The sequence below is a fragment of the Pogona vitticeps genome, chromosome 1 (genome assembly GCF_051106095.1).
Source record: "Pogona vitticeps strain Pit_001003342236 chromosome 1, PviZW2.1, whole genome shotgun sequence".
In the NCBI taxonomy this organism is placed as follows: domain Eukaryota; kingdom Metazoa; phylum Chordata; class Lepidosauria; order Squamata; family Agamidae; genus Pogona; species Pogona vitticeps.
The window spans coordinates 146126187-146135158 of record NC_135783.1 but is presented as its reverse complement, the minus strand read 5'-3'; the positions used below and the strand labels follow the sequence as shown (position 1 = coordinate 146135158).

Sequence of the window (8972 nt, the reverse complement as noted above, 5' to 3'; positions counted from 1 at the left end):
TGTTGCTACCTGCTCCCTGATACATGAGGCAAACACGGGGGGGGGGTTGACTCAGCTCTCCCCTGCTCTTTGAGGCACAAGCACCATCCCTGCTCATCATCATTGCTGTTGCCCCTCCTCTAATGACGAACACCTGCCTTTTTTGTTCTGAAGCTGGGAGGGGGGGCTGCACAGAGAGAGCAAGGCCAGCTGCATAAAGAGTCCAGCGTTGCTCCCCGGAAGTCCAACCAAGCCCAGATATGCATGGCTGGGGAAGTCCTTCCTTGGGGAAACATTGTTTGGGGGGGGCATCCCAGGAGATCTACCCACTGCTGGCTGACGCGGCAGTCTCTCGCCCCAATCACATTCTGGACAATATATTCTTTACTTTGCTTTTCTTATTGAAATAATAATAAAACCCCCGGGAACGTTGCTATAAATGATAAGTTAACTTGTAGCATAAAAGTTAAGAGAGATTAAAAAAATATTAACTTTTATGATATATGGGGCAGATTTCTTGAATATATGCTAACAAGAGGAAAAGGGAAAGTTCCAGATCAGGATTCCATGCAGTTCTGGAGAAGAGGACAATAAAGGAAGAAGAATAAAGATAATGGAAGCAGAAGACTACTGCAAGAGGTCCTGACCAGGGTAGAGGGAAACACAGTTGATTTGTATTTTGATTTATGTATTTCATGTAGTAGTTAAAATTTTAAAAAAGGAAGATAAAAAAATAAAATTTGAAAAAAAGCAGCCATGTGATCCATTAATTCAATATTCTGGGTTAGGCAAGACCTCTAACTGGACCACTGAAAGGATGCAAATGAGGCAAGCTTTTGAATTTTCCAAGCATTTCACCCAGAATTTTGCCTTCATGAATGGATCACATGCCTAATTTTTGCATGTGCTGCTGGAATACCACAAAGTTCTCCTGCTACGGGCAGAGCTTTTTCCATGAGACTACAGTCCAGGGGGAAATCCGCCTATTCTGAGCACTACGTATGATGAATAATTTTGCTGTTTTTGACTTTTTAACCTAGTGCAATGCCTAAATTATTTTTTGGGCAGAGGCAAAGAGTGATACCAGCTCTGCGCTTCTCTGCTCCAAGCCTATCATACAGGTCTGCAGCCTCAGCCACGGCAATTGGTAGATCTGTGGAGGGTGAAGTCAGGCTTTTGTCTTCCCAAATACAGAGATTCTGCTTGACTTCAACAGCTGCACCAATTTACAGTGCTTAAAAGACTTCTTCTCTGTGTCCTGCAGTTCCCTTGGCTTCTGGGCCATAAAAAGGATTACATGGCAGTGGTGGGAGCCTCAAGAGACAAGCAGGAAATATTTTATTTCTGAAAAATTGGCCCCGTTGCTGATGTTCATTAACCTTTCCTGGTTACAAACAGATTTCAACCACGAATTCCCAGAGGGTAGCTATGGTTCACATACTGGAAGATGAGATGAAGTGAAACACAACAGGGTTGCTGTTTCCAAGTTCTTTGAAAAGCTTTATCTCTAATTGGGAAAGGTTGGATGCATACCAAACAGAGGCAACAACTGCAAAACCGGACAAGGTTTGCATATGTGTGGTTTCCTAAGATGTGTTCTTTGATTACCCCTGTTCAAATTACCGGACAAGTAGTATGCATAGGAAGAACCTGCTGATATCACATCTGCGCCTGCACAGTTCGTCAAACACGCTGCCTCCCTGACTGCATGCGCACCGTGCCACACTCCAGCAGAATCGAGATCAGCTTTCCCTTTTATCAGTCAAGGGTGGAGAACAATCGTCTCAGAAGTGGATGAATCATATTCCCATCATCCTTCGCCAGGGCCCCGGCTGTCTAGGGCTTATGAGCATTTGAGATTATACTACAATCTTGTGAAAGGTGTGGTAGGGTTCATGAGCAAAGCCGTAAAGTAGCAGGTTACTGCTGATGATGCAGTTCCTATCAAAATTTGATAGTCACTCCTTTTCTTATTTATCATAAAATAATGGAATGCACAAACAGGATTTCCCCCGTGCAAGGCTTTTTATACATTGAGGAGAAACACTTTTTCTGTGGGAGATAATACTCCTTAACCTTTTCTTTATGTATTGGTGAGAAAGTAGATCCAAGTAGATCCACTGTACAGTATCTTCTAAAAGAAGTCAGTGTTTCTAAGCCTCCACTTCCATTTCTAAACAAGAATTAACAGAAAGCCAGGAATGTTTATTGTATGTGAAGGAGCTAGATCATTTAAGGATTGTTAAGGATTTTCTGCTGTGGACTCCTTCTGGCCTCTGGCAAAGTCCTTTCTCTGTGTCATTGTCTCCTTCTGTGCATATTAACATTCTGCACCTTTGGAATTTTGAATGTATGCATGCTTTGGACTAGGAGACAGTTACTTGTAGATCAACCATGCACCCTGATTGCCTCCAGATATGTCAAACTACTATCTTGGCTGAGGATAATGGGAGAGGCAGTTTTAAATAGAATACCAACCATAATGCAGAACAGACCAACTCCTAGTACACTACTGTAAATTCTCATCTCAGGATGTTGAAAATCCCCCCTTTTTCATCTCACATTATCAGCTGCTTCAGAGATGGACAGTTAAACACTTCCTAGACAAACATTCAAGGTACATTCCAATCCCAAAGAAGGGAGGTGCCAAGGACTGCAGTAACTATATGACCATTGCTTTAATTTCCCATGGAAGCAAAGTGATGCTCAAGGTGTTGCAACAAAGGCTTCTATGGAATGAGAACTGCCTGATCTTCAAACTGGATTCCGAAAAGAGGCACTTGAAAATTTCAGAATATCACTCTATGCTTTATAGACTACAGCAAAGTCTTTGACTGTTGGAATCATGAGAAACTATGGGTAGTTCTGAAAGAAATGGGTGTGCTTCAGCACTTGATTGTCCTGATGTGTAACCTGTCCTGTATTGTGGACCAGAAGCTACCATTAAGACAGAATATGGAGACAGAATGGTTTCCTATAGGCAAAGGTGTCAGGCAAGGGTGCATTTTATTCCCTTATCTGTTCAATCTGTATACAGAACGTATCAGACGGAAAGCCAGGCTAGATTCAAATGAAGGAGGAGTGAAAATTGGGGGAAGAAACATCACTAAGAACTGGATTTAGGCTGCAGAATTTTATGTGGAGTCCAGATGATGTCTCCTCTTTGTAGTTCTCCACATTTCTTCCATCGTTTTTCTTTCCTCCAAAATCAAATACAACAAAGTATTAAGGATGGAAAACAGAACAACTGCCCAGGACCTTTGGAACTGAAACACCAACACCCATCTGTTTGGCAGTATCCCAAGACCTGAAAACATCCCCCATGAAATATAAAAAGATACCAAACAAGCACAGTGAAACAGCTCAGTTTAAGGGGCTCTGCAGTTTTTTCAAGTTGAGGGAGCAGTTTAGCAAAAATGTACATGCATATTGTGCACATCACACTACATGTCTGGGTACACTGAAAATAGTAAACGTATTCATGACGTTGTTGTGTGTCATCAAGTTGGAACCAACCTACAGCAACCCTAATAAGGCTTTTAAGGGAAGTGGGAGAGATAAGGAGTGGCTTTACCTGCTCCACACTCCCAGTGAGCTTCCATGGCTAAGTAGGGATTGGAACTCAGGCCTACTGAGTTCTTATCTATCATTTTATCCGTTACACTACACTGGGTATATTTAGGAAATTAGGAGGCCTAACATCATCTCACCACTGTTTGTTTTATGTTGATACATTTTCTACAGTGTTCCAAACAGGCAGTTCAGGCTGAGTTAGTTAGATGGTGTCAGGATTCTTTACTAGTGCCTTTATATAAGGCTCAGCAGAATATCAATTAAAAATAGAAAAAAGAAAATGAATAGATTGCACAAAATTCCATATTCCTATAGACGCTGCAAGGGGTTATGCTTTATCAAATCTGGAATTCTTTTGCAAGACTAAACCCAACCATATCACCCCTTCCATTCTAAGAACAAAAGGGAGTCCACAAATGGAAGCCAGAAGTTTTGTTTTGTGTTTTATTCTGCATTTACTTGCACCTTGAGTTTTGAAAGAAAAACCTTCCAGTCTCATATGAGAAACACCAGCTCATCAACTGCTATTCCCGTTGGCCTAGTTCCAGTATTGCAGGATTCAAAGAGCCCAACAAGGCTGCTCTTTAAGCAAAGATATAATTCAGCCAAGTGAACGGTGAATCCAGGCAAAGAGAGAAATAATGTTCCTATGGAATCCTGGTGTCCTTCAAGAGTCAAAGGTCTGTTGGATGAAGCAGGACTTACTCCATTGAAGAATATGGCATCCCTCCTCATACCCAGCCACCACTGAGCCCATCATGTTAAGGACTGTTTTCCTCAGCTGCCCCTGATATGCCAGCTGTCTTTCCTGCTGGGGAACAAGGATCTTGTTTCTATAACATGTAGGGCTTAGCTACTGGAAACATAGTTTACAGAGAGCCACATTTAAGAGATGGTTCAGAAACAACAGCTAGTGTGGACTGCACTGGCCTTTTCGTTTTTTTGGCTGCTGCCCTGGCTTTTTCATACCCATTTGAAAATGCTGCCTTTATCTGGCCAACTGGACGGAGACTGGAACATGCACATCACCAGGGATATTGCCCTGAACTTTTTTGTCAGTGAAGAAAGGACACTTTCCATTGTTTTGGAGTTGTGGAATGCTCTTCAGTCATCTCATTTTTCTCAGTCCAATATGCTTTCCCCTCTTCACAAGTCACAAGCTTTTAGGAATAGAGATGCCAAGAGAAATTGTGAAAGTTGAGTTAACCTGATAAGGGGACTGTTGTACTGTTTGGAGTCCTGCAGATTTCCCGGCTTTATGGTAGCAAATGTTGCACACAGGAAGAAAATATCACAGAGGATCATTCAATAAAAAGAGAACTAAGGAATCCCTTATGTGGTGCAGTGAATGGAGTGCTAGATTTAACCTAGAGAGATGAGGCCCAAAATCTAAGCCCAGCCATAACCTTTCACAAGTTGTTGATCCTTAGCCTCATCTCCCATCTATAAAATGGACATAATTGTTTCTATTTATTTATAAAATACATTTGGGCACCTCTGAAATTTAAAAAAAAATGCCAAGGTACCACAGAAACAAAACCTCAACCTATTTCACAGAATGACTGTGAAGACAAGTTGGAAGATTACAAACCCAAACAAATAAACACGACCCTGTATCAGCATACAAGTAATCATATGAAAGACTATACCATTTATGCAGGGTATATACATTTATGGCTTTATACAAACAATTATTTTGTTTGGGGGGGGGAAGCTTCAGGCACTTTCCACATACATCCAAATGATAGTCTGAAGTGTACAGCAAGTGACATCACATTCTTAACAATTCACACAAATAACATCTGAACTGTTTTCATGTCAGTAATTGTAGAAGACAAGAGGGCATAAAAAGAGGGAACTATTCTCCACATAGAAGCTTTTAACGCAGAATATAATGCAGAATTGCGTTTCTTTGCTTGCAGAACTGCAACATTACTTTTAAGTAATTATAAAATACAACCCCCCTCATCTTATTTTTAAAAAAATTAGTAATAAATTAACAAGTTTGAACATTTTATAACATGAACTTTAAAAAAAAATAGTAACACCAATCCAGTTATTTGAACAAGTGCAAACTTAAGGGTGCAATTCTAAAGCTCACTAACTAGAGGGAAAGTCCCACTGAATACAGCAGACATCTCCTCTTAGCACACTTGTGTAGAATTGCACTTACAAGACTACTAAAAAACTGGTCCACCTTAGTAATATGTTTTCCTCTCTTTTAGGGATGTTCTGTGGTCAGCATTCAACAGCACAAAATTGGCTTACAATTTTATAGAACTTGTCAGTTTATCATAGCAGAGATCACATCAATGCAGCTATTGATACAAAATACAGTACAGTAGAAAAAATACATTAGAACAGTTCTATTGTAGAATGCTTATCTACAAAAAGAGAAGTGGGAGAGCCAAAAACAAAGCAGCTTGATAAAATAATCCACCTAGTTTACAAAGTCATGATCTACATTTTAAAAAAACTAAGACACTACAAAAATTAAGATACATACAAAAGCATGTTTTATCAGCTGTCACATCCTGCTTGCCTCCTAATATCACTCTTTTCTCAATTTTTAGTTTCAATGTGGTCACAGAAGAATTGCCCCCACTGCGCTAGAAGGGTGTCACTGAGTACCAGACCCAAGCAAGGTAAGTTGTCAGTATCTAAAGAAACCAGAGAGCAGAGGGCATCTGCTCCCAATTTGTAGAGACAGGTTTATGTTTACTGTTTAAAACACAGGGGAGAATTTTAAAATGCTTCCCAGAAATTTCATGGGAGAACTAACAGAACATTGCTTAAGAATCTAGTATTATCAGAAGGCCCTTCTATTATCTTTCGTGTACTTGGCAAATTACAGTTGATCTCTGAGAGTCATTGCATAAAGACAGAATTGAGCATAGGAATCTCAATAGGCACATGCCTTTTTAGGCTCCTCCCTTTCCCACTGGGGCACATGATCTACTGAATGGGTTAAGAGTGAAATAAAGTCACTGAACAATTCAATGGAGAGATATAAGGGAGGCAAAAGGCAGCAAATATATGGCACCAGGTCCAAAGGAATTATCCATGAGAAGATGCCCTAAAACAATGGTTCCCAACTTTGGGTCCCCAGATGTTCTTACACTGCAACTCCCAGAAGCGTTCAACCAGTAGCTGTGCTGGCCAGGATTTCTGGGAGTTGTAGTCTAAAAACATCTGGAGACCCAAGGTTGGGAACCATTGCTCTAAAACATTTAAACATGAAGATTCCATAACTCTCAAGTAACCATTCTGTTGTCTAGTTATGTGTTTTTATGGTGTGTCATCAAGTTGGAAGCAACCTATAGCCTAACAGGGCTTTCAAGGCAAGTGAAATATTTAAGGAATGACTTTACCAGTTCCTCACCCCCAATGAGTTTCCATGGCTGAGTGGGGATTTGAGCTCAGACTTCTAGAGTCACAGTCTGTCACTCTATCCACTACGCCACACTGGGAATCTTTCTAGTTATACTTAAAGCATTTTCTGCTCTTGGCTTTGAAGGGAGGGTGACAGAAAACAGGGACAATGCCCAATTAAGTTAGTTTGCCAAGCAATTGCTTAATTATTAGCTCACACCTATACTGTATTTACTTATGTATCTATATATTTTAAGTTTGCTCTTATACACGTCTTGTGAAACTGTAAAGACCAAGGGCCCTTCTCAACCTTGTAAGATGTTGAACAAACTGATCACTAAATAGCAAATAAAACTGTTATGTTTATGGTTGGACTGCATGACTTGTGACCAATATTAATTCCTTGAAAATATATTATTTTATGAAGCATAAAGCACACTCCAGCTCTCTGAATATATTTAAATGAAAATAGGAGTTAGTAAAAAGTAAAGGAGAAACTAGAAATGCTACAGGTAACAACAAGTGATTACACATAGATTACAAATGATAATGGCAGTAAGCCCAAAGGTCCATGTCCCTGGGGTAATAAACTTTATGAAACGTCCATAAAATAAATATGAAACTCTGCATATAGAACAACACATAAAAACTTTGTTTAGAGGGGGAGTCAGTGTTAGAACAGTTAACAGAATTTATCTGTAAATACATGTCTCCAGATCACACTTTTGCCAGGGAAAAAAAACCCACACAAAAATGTACATTTAGAAACCTTTTTTTTATAAATCTTGCAGAGTGCTAATATAAATTCTCTCCCTTTAGTCTTATTAAAATACTGTATATAAAACATTACAAATGTTGTTAAGTATCCTGGACTCTGCAAATTTTAAAGGAGCTTATATAACAAAGTAGAGATGTAAGAAAAAAAATAGCTATATGCCTCTTATAAAATTTAAGTTGATCACAAAAATTAATAAACCAGTCTGGAAGTCAGCCCCATAATGAATGCACTGTACAATCAGTAACAAAGGCGACAAAGCTTCCAGCCTGCTCTCAGATGTGGAAATCTGAATGGCCAACAACTTTGGTTAGATCATAATCAAGGATATGTTCTCATACAAAAACTATACAGCAATTTCAATATATTTAAGGCAGCTGAACAGGACACAGTTCTCAATGAAATGAGGAGAACAAAAGAAAGCTGATCGCAAGTGAACAATGTTTAAAACTACCACAGTATTAACATTTGTAGTCTTTTCTTGGTTCTATTACACACCTAAATAAACCATTATACTTTACACTTTATACTGTACACACAGCCAACACAGAACATAATGCACAAGTATCTTCTGCTTTTTTATGACACTGTAGTGAGTTTGGCACTTCAAATGGCACACTGCTTAATTACAGCAGCAAATAACCTGCAAGTATCTGGCAAATGTCCTGTACTTGGGATGGTGGTGGTGGTGGGGTGGTGGAATTTATCTGCTGCCAAGCCTGACAAGAGGAAAAAAAAACATTACAGATAAAAAATGAAGAGAGGCTGAAGCCCATCTTTGGACTCCCTTGTTCAGTTCTTGTAAGTCCGAGATGTCTGATGAACTTTCACCTGGAGCCTGGAATAACAGAAAGAAAAATAATGACAGAAAGCAAGCACAAATATTCGGAATGAAAGACAAAATGTCATGCATATATTTGGTACTGAAATACTGGACACTGCCAAGAATGAAAGATCCAGGTGTTTTTAAGGAACTCCACCAATGTCTTATCAGTACAAGCCTGTTTTTAAAATATTTATGAAGTCATACTGAACTAAATGTTGCAGGATTTCTCCATTATTTTTAAGACCTAGCAAAGACAACCATTTCTAGGCCAGCATGTTTCACTACATATTATATTCATATTGATCACAAATCTCTATTTCCTGTATGACAGCTCATGAACGTCTCACATTTAGGCAACTTTTCTTTTAATTACTAAGGCCTTCTGCTAAATTTTGTCCTGTCATTAAACAGCTAAAGGCACATAACAAATCTCAGGGTAAGACTGTG

General features: G+C 39.4%; 1 protein-coding gene across 1 annotated transcript in view; it reads right to left on the bottom strand.

Moving 5' to 3' along the window:
• Positions 1-5203: 5203 nt before the first annotated feature.
• Positions 5204-8972, bottom strand: part of FOXO1 (forkhead box O1) — a 60091-nt gene continuing 56322 nt past the window's right edge. The window contains exon 3 of the mRNA XM_020788033.3: positions 5204-8537. The gene's annotated coding sequence lies outside the window, so the exon portion shown is untranslated. The remainder of the gene's footprint in view (positions 8538-8972) is intronic.